Below are 12833 nucleotides of genomic sequence, written 5' to 3' on the forward strand. Positions count from 1 at the left end.
TTAATAATAATGAAAAATAAAAATCAAAGCTTATTTATAGTTATTTTACTTTTACAGAAAATCACAAGTACAATAAGAAGTCTCCATATATCCCATATCCAATTTCTGCTATTGTTAGTATCTTACCTCAGCATGGTGCCTACACTATAGTGAGCAGAATGACGAGATACTACATCAATCACCATGCACAGTGATTAGCAAAGTTCATTGTGCTTACTGGATTTTATCTGTTCTGGAATCCCTTCGGGGGTGAGAGTAATCTTGATTGTCAATTTGATGAGACTTAGAATCATCATGGAAACAAATCTCTAGGCATCTGTGTGAGGGAGTTTCTAGGCTGGGTTAACTAGGGTGAGAAGACCCAACCCTAAATACAGCACCACTCCCTGGGTGAGGTCTTGAACTACATACAAAAGAGAGAGTGAGCTGAGCCCAGTACTCATCTTTCTCTGCTTCCTGACTGCCAGGAAATGGATGAGCTGTCTATGCTCCAGCTGATGTAACTCCTGCTGACGTAACTCTCCCACTATGATTGGCTGTACCTCAAACTGAACGGAAGCAAACCCTTTCTTTCTAAAGCTTCTTTGTCCCCAACAATGCATGCAGCAATACCATTGCAGACACATATAGTCACCGTGTCTCCTTGGGATCCTTCCAACTGTGACAGATACTTCTTTCTTTCTTTCTTTCTTTCTTTCTTTCTTTTTCTTTTCTTGTCCTTTATAAAGAACATCACATTGGAGCCCAGGCTGCGTTGAACCAATACTCCTTCAGACCCAATCATCAGGAGTTAGAGTTACAGGCATTGCCACCATGTCTAGCTTTAGGCTTGGTCTCTTTTTGAGGGAGTTAACCATTTTAAGGCATTTTAAAGAAAGTCCCTCCGAGGGATTTGCCTAGTGTTTCTCTCGTTAGACTTCATTTACTTGGTATTCCTGTAAGAAAGCCTCCAGAGGCAAGATGCCATTGTTTTCACATCTTACCAATGTTACCTAGCATCCACAGGACCAGTCACTGTTCAATGACCTCTGGTCACTTGGCTGAGGGAGTGCTTGTCAAATTTCTGTCCCCACAATTTCTATTCTGCACAATTGGGAGGGAAGTCACTTTATAGCCCATACTTAAGTTGCAAGGAGCTATGCATGCCTCCTTGAGGCAGGGCATTTATATAAATTATATAAAATTCCTACTTATTTATTAGTCATTTACTTATAGTAGTATGGACTCAAAGTTTATTTTTAATACATTGAATTGTAATCCATCACTTCTTCAGTTTACAGTCTTTTAATTCTTTTGGTTTTTTAACAAACTTTCTTATGTCCCCAGAGTTGGAAAGCAGGGGCAGCCTTCTTTTGTCTCTCCTTCCATATGATGCTTCGTCCAACCTCTTCACATATATTAGCTACCCTAGTTCTAGAACCAGCCATTTCTCCTAGGATCCCCTGTCCCTTCCTGAGGGGAGTCCTAGAAGTTAAGTCTGGTTGCTAACTATGGATGATGATGCTGAGTGTCCTTGCCTTGGAGCAAAATGGAAAAGGAACACTGTGTTCACAAAAACATACACATCTCAAATAGTATTTCTATCTGTAGCTTTTCACATTTATATTAAGCCAGCATACATTCATAGACATGTGGCCCATTCTTCCATGTCTACCTCCACCATGCTAGGTTCTTTCCCTCATTCCCAATGAGACACCTGACTCTCACCCTCCACTATCCGTTTATTTAAGTGGTAAATTCTAGGACTTATGCTAACAACGTGAAAATTATTGTTAATGGGTGGAAGGCAGATTTATCAACTGCAGTTATTCCATAGTTTCTCAAAAACATGATTCTGTATGGTGTAAGCGAGGTATTGTAGATTATTATTTTATTTTATTTTTTTATTTTTTATTTTTATTTTTTTTGGTTTTTCGAGACAGGGTTTCTCTGTGGTTTTGGAGCCTGTCCTGGAACTAGCTCTTGTAGACCAGGCTGGTCTCGAACTCACAGAGATCCGCCTGCCTCTGCCTCCCGAGTGCTGGGATTAAAGGCGTGCGCCACCACCGCCCGGCTTGTAGATTATTATTTTAGCAAGGCAAAGATACGTTACATTTGTTTATGATGCAGAATATTACTTTTAACTGTAAAGATGTTTCTTTTGTTTATGCTTCATTTGTTTAATTATGGAAATGTGTTGTGTTTGTTTCATCTTGCCTGCCTAAGGCACCTGATTGGTCTAATAAAGAACGGAATGACCCATAGCTGGCAGAGAAAGGGGCTGGCAGACAGAGAATAAATAGGAGGAGAAACCTAGGCTCAAGAGAAGAAGAGAGAAGAAAAGAATGAGAGAAAGAGGAGAGAATGAGGGACAAGACAAGAATTCAGGCAGATGCCTGCCCTCTAGACATAGAGAAGCAGTGAAAATAAGATAGAAAGAAAGAAAAAAGGTAAAAATCCCATAGGCAAAACATAGAAGAAGAAAAACAATAAGTTAAAAGAGATAGTCGGAAATGTTCCTAAACTAAGGCAAGCACTCAAAACTAATAATAAATCTCTGTCTCAGGATTTGGGAGCTTGTTGGTGGCCTAAAAGAAAAGCCCTGGTACAGCCAAGTATCGCTGGGTAATTCTGTTACCCATGGAGAAGGCGAGATAAGAAAGGAGAGTCGGTGTTCTCCACCCAGCATGCACTGCACTGAAAGACTTGGAAGAGAAAAATACAGTGTGCTTGTTTATAATTTTAGCTCAGTTTCTATAAAACATGTAGCAGGCTTTCTTTTGAGCCACCAACCAACTCTCGAATCATGACCCAGAGACTTCTTATTTATGAATGTTCAGCTCATGCTTGTTTCTTGCTAGGTCTTATACGTTAACTTAACCTGTTTCTTTTCGTCTACATTTTTTGCCTTGGGACTTTTTATCTTTCTTTTCCTTTCTTTCATTCTGTATGTCCTACTTCCCTGCTTACTCCATGCCTAGCCGGCTAGTTGGTCCTGAGAGTCTCCCTCTTTATCTCCCTCATTCTCTCTTCTCTCTTCCCTGGAGCCTAGATTTCTCCTCCTATTTATTCTCTCTGCCTACCATCCCCACCTATTTCTCTACTGCCTAGCTTTTTATTGGCTGTTCAGCTTTTTATTAGACCAATCCTTAGGCAGGGAAAATCAAATAGCAATACACCTTTACGTAATTAAACAAATGTAGCATAAACAAACGCAGCACACCTTTACACAAGCTAGGGTCATGAGAGAGGAAGGTGCCTCCGTTGAGAAGATACTTCATAAGATTGAGCCATAAGCAAGCCTCTTAGATCAGAGCCTCACTCAGCCATCATTAGAGAAGTTTCTTCTTGCAGTAGATGGGAACTAAAACAGACTCACAGCTGAACAATTTGCAGACAGTGGGAGACTTTGGAACATTCAGTCCTAAATGGGATGTCTTTATGAAACCCCTTCCCTCAATGGTTTATGCAGCCGAGGAGACAAAAATATTAGAAGAGCCAGAGGTAATCAATGACTCCAAAGAGACAGTGTCTTCCAGACACAACCGTGTAGAGGAAAAAAATAATAGAATCATTGTTTCTAGTGCTATGGACTAATTCTTTTGCACACTGTGAAGATGTGTTGTTCTCGTTGGTTTAATAAGGAGCTAACTGGCCAATAGCTAGGCAGGAAGAGTTTAGGTGAGAGAACCAGACTGAGAGAATGCTGGGAAGAAGAAGGGTGGAGCTGCCAGCCAGATGTAGAAGAAGCAGAACATGTAGAAGATGAGGTAACAAACCATGAGCCACATGGCAATGCATAAATTAATATATATATGGGTTAATTTAAATTGTAAGAGCTAGTTAGTAGCAAGCCTGTGGGCAAAGGCTGCTTGTTTATTCCTAGCCACCCAGACCCGAAATAATCACAGAAGCTGTATTAATTACAATACTGCTTGGCTTATTAGCTTAGGCGTATTTCTGGATAACTCTCATATCTTAAATTAACCCATTTCTATTCATCTGTGTATCACCATGTGGCTGTGGCTTACTGGGTAATGTTCCATCAGGTCTCTGTCCTGCAGTGGCTACAAGGCTTCTCATTGACTCCACCTGCTCTCTCCTCCTCCATCTTCTTGGAATTCCCACCTTATCCTATTCTGCACTGCAATAGGCCCAAAGCAGATTCTTTATTAACCAATGGTATTCGTGCCATATAGAGGGGAATCCCACATCACAAGCCTAAGCTGTCATCTAAGCATTCATAATTAATAATATGTGTCTGTGTCGTTTACTGGGGAGCCTGCAATCTAAGGTAAACATTAGAATGATATAGTTGTTTCTAGAAGTACTGAGACTTGAAGACATTATTGTGGGAAACAGTGGCTGTTTTGTTATCTTTAGAGTTTTTCTAAAGGCGTTTTACCATCTTTGCCTGACCTTGGTCACAAGACTATTGTGGCACACCTGGACATCTTGAACTGTGTGCTGCATACATAATACACAATAACGCCTAAAGTGGTGGGGCATGATGATTTCCTTCAGAAAATATACAGATTAGATCAAGGCTTTGGTATCTAAACAACAACTTTTGTGTAACAATCAAAAATTTGCCTTTACAAGGCTATTTGAGTTTCAGTTTATAGAAACCATTCCTCCCTGCTGCCAGGTAGCCTAAAATTCATCTTGGGATAACATTCTTTTCCAACCTACCTATGCAACACAGTACACCGACACGTCAAGACTGATGCACATATGAACACACAGAGACTGTAGCAGCAATCGCAGGGCTTGCAGGAGTTCAAGTTAGGACCCAGCGGTGGTGGTGCATGCATTTAATCCCAGCACTCAGGAGGCAGAGGCTGGCGGATCTCTGTGAGTTCGAGGCCAGTCTGGTCTACAAGAGCTAGTTCCAGGACAGGCTCGAAAGCCACAGAGAAACCCTGTTTTGAAAATCAAAAAAAAAAAAAAAAAAGTTCAAGATAGACAGGGTCCTAACCCTGAAAGGATGAAGTGGGTATAGACTCCTACCCCTCAACAGAATATCTCCAATTGATAGCTACTTCCAAAAGAAAAATTCGTTTTCTCCAACAGAATCTCACTAGGCAAATTAACCATACTTCAGGGTAGGCCCCAGGCACAGTAAAACACAAAACTAATTCAATGGTATTTTTGTAGACCTGGTCTCTCACTTTGTTTTGTTTGGGTAATTTTTTTTTTTATCTTAATGATTGTCTTAGTTAGGGTTTTCGTTGCTGTGAGGAGACAATTGGGGTGGCTCTTTTACCGTTTTCGCCATCATGGCTGGAGCATGGTGGGGCAGGCAGATGTGGTGTGGGGTTACATCTTGGCTTGCAGGAAACAGGAAGTTGACTGAGACACTGGGCAATATCTTGAGCAAAGGAAACCTCAAAGCCCACCTTCACATTAACACATTTCCTCAAACAAGGCCTTACCCACTCCAACAAAGCTACCCATCCTAATAATACCACTCCCTCTAAGATTATGGGGGCCAATTACATTCAAAATACCACAATGATCTTTTGTTTATACATTTTGGTTTCTGTGTTTCTGTGGGGTTGAGGGTTGTGTGTGTTTCTTAATTTTTTTCTTATTGTTTCTGTTAGTTTTTTAAAGAAAGAGAGAAAGAAAGGGTGTAGAGTTGGTGTGAGGAGGTGGGGAGGATCTAGGGCGGAGTTTGAGGAGGGGGAAATTTTGAACAAAATATACTACATGAAAAAAGAACCATTTTATTTAAAAGCATAATTCCTACATTTTATATATGTAAATATACGTCTAATTTTTTTTCTGGTTGAAAATCAAATGTATAAATTATAGAAAAATCAAGAAATTCATTGAGGCCCCAAATATCCTGTGGGCATGTTGCAATGCCTTTCAGCAGTCTAGGCTAGTAGTGTGGTAGACCAGATGTCTGTTTCCACTTTCCCATGCCCATTAGAGCTGTCTGTTGTGATGGTTCCTACAGGTCGGGCCTCAGGTTTCACTGAGCTGCTTCATCTACCAACTTTGCCTCCTGGTTGTGTGCAGCCAGTAGCCCTGCTTTAGGAACTTTCAGGACTCGTTCTCAGGGGAGGAACTCAGTGTTTCCTTTTAGCACCCTTTAAAATTACACCCTGATAGGTTGAGTTGAAACAAACTGTTTATTTGGCTACAGCAACTGAGAGCAAAAGAGAGTAGAGAAACCAAGGAAGGGGGGCTAGGGATTACCAAGCAAGTTTTCCTTATGGACAGCTGGGGAAATGTCAGGAGGTGAAGAGTGAGTTGGTCCACTTGAAGAAGGGATATTTGGGGTATTTATTGGTGATTCCCATCCTTAACTGAGGCTTTCTCCAGAGTGAGCGCATGAAAATGTCAGCAGTGAGAGGCTGCAGGAGGAACTCCACGCTGAATCAGGAGAGCACAGAAGGCTGTACAACAGTGTTTTTAGCCTTGGCCTGCTTCCTCTTTAGTCTCAAAAGGAGCTGCTGGAAGGCCAGTTCTTGTGTAGTGGCATGAGTTGTCCAGAGGAGCCAATGCCATAATTCCTCAAAGAAAAAAAAAAAGGAGGTTTTTTTTTTTATTATTTGGTTTTTATTTTTCCAATAAAGCTTGCTCAGTCAAGAAAGGGTTGGAGCACAGAGAGCTGATTTGGAACAATGTTAAACAGGGATTCTTGAAAGTTTTCTCCATCTATAAGTCCTGAGATAGTCTCCCCCTCACCCCCTGACCCCACTCTCCCTGCCCCTCCCCCCCCCCCGCCGTGTGTATTGTTTTTTATTTTGTGAGACAGGGCCTTGTTTTGTAGCTTGGTCTAAACTCAAAATCTTTCTGCCTCAGCTTTCTGAGTGCTAGGATTATAAGTGTGCACCATCACACTTGGCTGGCTAAGACATACGCACGCACGCGCGCACACACACACACACTGTATCTTCAGGCATCCAGTCATATATGAATATTATTTCCAGCTGTCAGCCTCTCTGTTCGTAGTTGCAGCCAGGAGGCATTCCTTTTCAGATCAGCTCTGAGCAGAAGCTGCTTGTGCTGCAAAAGGGGAGGCACGGCATTCATGAGCACAGACATCTATGTTGACAAGGCGACACATGATCCTGCTTTATGCTCCAGTGGTCCCAGCATTAGAGATATTCAAATTGGAAACAGCATTCCGACAGCAGAATGCTTTTATTCTAGAAAAGACATTGAGGTTCAAATAGAACAATAAGAAACGACAAAATATCGAGGATGGCTGCTTTGTCACATGACTTTGAGGACAGGTTCAGAATCTAATTACACCTACCTATTGGATCACTCTGACTACTACAGGAGACTGTCCTGAAATCCTCCTAAAACTCTGACCTGAAGAGACTCATGGCCTTGCTTTTCAGAGAGGAACTCTTTAATGGCTACCTAAGAGGAGTAAGGGTGGGATCCTTTGGGTCTGAGACATTGCTGGGACTGGCAACATGGTGGGGAGAGCAGATGACAAAATCACTTATTTGGCTGCCTCTAGTAGTCTTCTCCACAGAGGAATGCAGACCCTAATATGATGCCTGTGAGCCTATACAAAGCAAAGTGAACCCATGTCGTCGATGATCATAGCATTCTGATATTTAATTCAAAGTGAACCCATGCCATAGATAATCCCAAGATTCTGATATTTAATTCTTAATAAGTATTTAGTTAAAGGACATAGCTTCTATGATTAAGATAACTTATCTTGGAAATACTCAGGGATTAAAGAAATTTGACAAGAAAAAAAACACACACACTGGCATATGTATGTACACATAGAGCCAAACACTTGTTTTAATGGAACAGCTATCTTGGAACTTATATTTCCAACCATGATTACTTTGCCTGTGGTTCAAATCACTGTGGTCAATGTGATGAATATTGCATGAATGACCCGAGACACACAGTAAGTGGAGAAAGGTGCTTTAATTTTGCAGGGCTGTTGTGAAAACAAGTGAGATAATGTAACATAAAAACAATTCCCAGGCTCTATAGCATACAATTAGGAAGCATAATATTCACTTGCTTGCTTCTTGAATGTCTCCTCGTGTATTTTTGGAGTGATTGTGTATTATTCTATTTGAATTGAGACCTGTTTAATCACTGCCAAATTGTTCTTCATTCTTGCTTTCTGCTCTCTAAATACAGCTATTTATAAACATTTCTGCATGACTAGCATTTTTTTCCCTTTTGAAATGCTTCCTCTAGATGAATTCCTGGAAGTGCAATAAATTGTTCTAAATAGAATTGAGACATTCTTGTTTAAATGATGAATGTCTTCTTAGCTTACCCAAACAACTAGTTAATGATGATAGGCCATAATTCAGATGAATTAAGAAGCTAATTCTAATTGCGGTGGTGTTAACAAGTCAGCATATATAAAACAAATTAAGATCATTTTCAAGGCAGGAAGTACAGACAACAGAAAAGCCCAGTTAAGATTTGACTTACCAGTTCAACTTTGCGACAAAGCAGCTGAATGACCAGACCTAACCCAATTTACTTAACTCATGTTGGCCTTAAGTGGAGTCCAAAGTCTTTCTCCAGATTTCATACTGGCTCCATAGAGAACAAAGGCCCTTCTCCTCCATGTAAGGCACTGGAGGATACATGACTGAGAGAATTTACCTCTGAGTAAAACTCTCAGGGCAAAGAACTTCCAAGTCCAGTCATTATGTTATGCTATCATAACACCTCGGTGTGGATGGTGAGGATGAGTGGTTGCTGGCGGTTGGGTGGAAGGAGATTCCCCATTCTTCACACATTAACAGTTAAAAAAAAAAAAAGCAGGCTGTGAATCCCATCATACCCTCTTCAGGGTGGGAGAACAGCAATCAGACCACCCTGACCTCGTGGTCCAGGGAAGCTATCAGGAAGCCTGAGGAGCCTCCTCTGGATGCTGAGGCAGCAACCTTGGAAGTTCTGAGAGGAAGCGGAGAGGGCAGTGCAGTGAATTAATGCTGAGAAAGAGATGAGGACACAGCAGGATGCAAGTTAAATTAACCCCCCCGAGGGTCACTATCAGCACAGGACTATGAGTTGAATTAACCCCTGAGTGTCCCTATCAGCACTTTCAGAAAAGACAAAACTATTTCAGAAGGAGCAAATAAGCAATAACCTCCCACCACACCTACTCACTAACTTTATTCACACTTCATTCACTACTCTGGGACTCCAGCATTCAGTCAGAATTTAGTAAATAAGTGTTTCGATATACACTGAATAAATAGATAGATATAGATACTAGTATGTGCTAATAATCACATCACCAATTCCTCTTTAGTACAAGGTAAGTGAGGAAGGTAAATGATAAAAGGATGTATAAAGCCTTTGTGGAAACTTATATCCAACCATGCTTGTACTTAAAGTTGCTTGATGGAAATTCATCTAGAGCAGTGGTTCTCAACCTTCTTAATGTTACATCTCCTTAATACAGTTCCCCATGTTGTGGTGACCCCCAACCATAGAATTATTTTTGTTGCCACTTCATAACTGTCATTTTGCTACTGTTATGACTCATGGAGGGCTCATGACTCAAAGTTGAGAAGCAATAATCTGGAAACAAGGAAAAGGAGACCAGGTGGTCTAAGATCCCTTTCCCTTCCAAGGGTCTAAATGAATCTAAAAGAAAAATTCTTCAGGAAAAAGAAATGTCCCCACTCATAACAAAGCCCGTGAATTTTTCTCATACTTCCTTTCTTCTCATATTGTTTTTAAATTGAATTGACTTATGTTGTATGAGGGAGGAGGTGCTCACGTGTGTAGAAGTCAGGGGACAGCATATCCTATTTCCTCTTCTTGTTTCTCTCCTTCCACCACATGGGACCTGAAAATTGACCTCAGATGATTAGGTTTGGAGACAAGAGCCCTTACCCTCCGAGTCATCTCGCTGGTCCGCTCTTATACTTTCTAGCAACCATGAACTCATTTAAGTTAACGAATTGCTCTTAAGCAAATCCTATTACTTCTTAGACAGTCTAGGCCTCATTTACACCTTAGTACAAGTTATTCTTTATGTGACTCCTTCTGCAGAATGACTTACTAGGGACAGTGGGCACTGAAGAATCGTGCTTTGAATGAAGGCATCATTGACACAATTTAAATGCTAATCTGTGCTCCTGGGCAGTGGTCCACTGCTGGCCCTGGTTCTGAGCCCATTGGAACATTGTCTCCATAGTGAGAAGATCCTGGACAACCTTCCCAGACAAAGCTAGTTTTTCAAATTCTGGCTCTGTCATCAATAGGCTCTATTCTGTCTTTCAGGAAGTCACTCAGTTCTGCCAAACTTCTGTTTTTCCACCCATAAAAGGGCAAACATAACAGTAAATTTTCAAGATGTAAGATCTAAAGTCTAGTGTGTCTTTGGGCTACTCTGGGACTCCAAAGACTTACCATGAATAAACATGGATTGGCTGGCTGCTGTTCTGACCTGAGCAAGATGAGGGATGGTTTGGTCACAGGACAGGGGGCTTGGGAAGTGTATGGTAAGATATGTAGACTGTAGAATCCTGGTCTAGTGAGGTAGATAGTATCACAGCTGCTCCAATCATGAACCCATAGTCTGTCAAAATGAGCCCTGGTTGATTAGATCCTGGAGCCCACCCACTCTTCCAACAGAGATCTTTTCTAGTCCTAGTAGACAGAGCTGCAGAGCACACAAAAACTTTGAACCTTGGACAAGAAGTGAAATTTCAGGAGCAGTGGTACACATCTGTAAATGATCCATCTACCTGCATCACCTTTGGAATTAAAGTAAACAGAAAAGTTTGCTCTCAGAGAATTTAGAGGACTCACTCACTCCTGGCTGGACCCAATCTCACCTTTTAATATCAGGGTTCCAGAAGATGGTGATGGAGAATGTTCATGCACTTCTTGACCATCCTGGCTTCCAAAGTGGTCCCCTGGACAACAGCATCAGAATCACCTGGCTATTTAAAAGAAATGCAGAATCCTGGGCTATGCCCAGACCTACTGAATCTACACTTTGAAAAGATCATAATAAAATGCATACAATCTAGAATCTATCCATAATAGCTATGTTTTAGTATACAGATAAGTAGATCCAGTGTGCTCACGTAATAATGTAGCCCCTTTCCAGGATTCTTTTTTACCATTCAGAAATGGAAACTTGATGCCTGTTGTGCAACTCTCCACCCTCCCTCCCGTCCCTAGTCTCTGATATACACCCAGAACCTGCATTTTTAACAATGTTCCCAGCTAATGTTTGGGAAAGAGGAACCAAAGTATAAAACTCAAAGATAACAAAACCCAGAGCTTTAAATGAGTTTGGGGAGGCAGCCTGGCCACTCCATAAGGGGCAAAGTCAGGGGTGAAATAAAATGGAAGCTAGTCAGTGGAACCATGGCAAATCCCTCAGGGTAATTTTGGTATGTGGCCAAGTTTGACAGTGTTGCTTTGATGATCTTCTATCTCTATAACCATTGGAATCACCTAGAGACTTTAAAACCAGATTCATGCTTGAGACTATCAAAAACCATTTAATTTCTAGAGAAAGGACCCAGGCACATAACTTTTTATAGATTTTCCAATGATTCGGGGAACTCAATGTATTATCTATCTATCTATCTATCTATCTATCTATCATCTATCTATCTATCTGTCTTTGGAACATGTTGTTGCATGTATATATGTGTGTACATATAAATATTATGCCTCTAGAAAAATAATCCAATTTTTTTCTCTTGTGTATTTCTTTATCCTACTTCTCCTAGTTGGTGACATCAGCCAAAGCCACCAGAGCAAGAAAACTGAACTAAAAATGGGAGCAGAATACTCTTCACTTTTCACATCTTTGATTTGCACATCAAATCTGACTATTCCACCATTGTCTCACCTGCCTGGGCGATTTGCTGTACAATTCCCAGCTCTGTGGTCACCAGCAATTTCAAATTTGCCAACATAACTGCACATCAGCATCACCTGCACCTACTGGGCAAGGCTGACCTTGGAGCATGGATTCATAGAGACTTGGTTCTCGACTCTCTTCTCTCCAAGGTTGGGGCTGTTGACATCATCAGTCAGAATACTGATGTGTATACTGTGGCGGCTCATAAAGACAGTAGGAAGAGCAGCCAGATTTTACTGAATACTGCTGTGGGGAGAAGAAAGAGACAGGTAGGACACAGAGGGTGCTGGAGCGTGTCGTTGATAGAGGGAAATGGCGGCTCCAGGCTAGGCTTTGGAGCTGCTCCTTGCTACAGCTCTTCTGACTGAATGATAGTTCTGGGTAATTCAAGCAAGGCAAGACATTTTTAAATAAAGCTGCATCTGTGAAAAATAGCTCTTTATTAACTGTAATCCAGCACGTTAGATGTAAACCTCTCCCTCATTGTCATTCCCTCTTGTAGCACAAATTTTAATTGGCCTTAATAATAAAAACCTGGAGTCAATATTAGGGGGTGAAAGTTAAAATATCAGAGATGCAGTGCAATCAGGCATTAGAGAGACCTTTTACCTCTCCTGAATCCTCAGACTGCAAGCTCAGACGGCCATGAGCTCCTGTCTCCTCAGACTTTTATATTCCTCTCTCCACGGGCTGTATCATTTCCCACCTCCACCTCCCAAGTGCTGAGATTAAAGGTGTGAGCCAGCACCGCCTGGGTCTGTTTCTCTTGAGACTGAATTAATCTACTGCAGCCCAGCGTGGCCTTGAACTCAGAGAGATCCAGCTGCCTCTGTCTCCCAAGTGCTGGGATTAAAAGTGTGTGCTGGCTTCTAGTATCTTAGCTCTGCACTCTGATCCTCAGGCAAGCTTGATTTGTTAACATAAACAAAATATCACCTTTCTCTGTGTCTGTCTCTCTGTCTCTGTCTAAGACAGGACTTCATTGCGCTCTAACTTGCCT

The sequence above is a fragment of the Microtus oregoni genome, unplaced genomic scaffold (assembly GCF_018167655.1).
Source record: "Microtus oregoni isolate MIOR12 unplaced genomic scaffold, Mior012 000024F_ref0000369, whole genome shotgun sequence".
In the NCBI taxonomy this organism is placed as follows: domain Eukaryota; kingdom Metazoa; phylum Chordata; class Mammalia; order Rodentia; family Cricetidae; genus Microtus; species Microtus oregoni.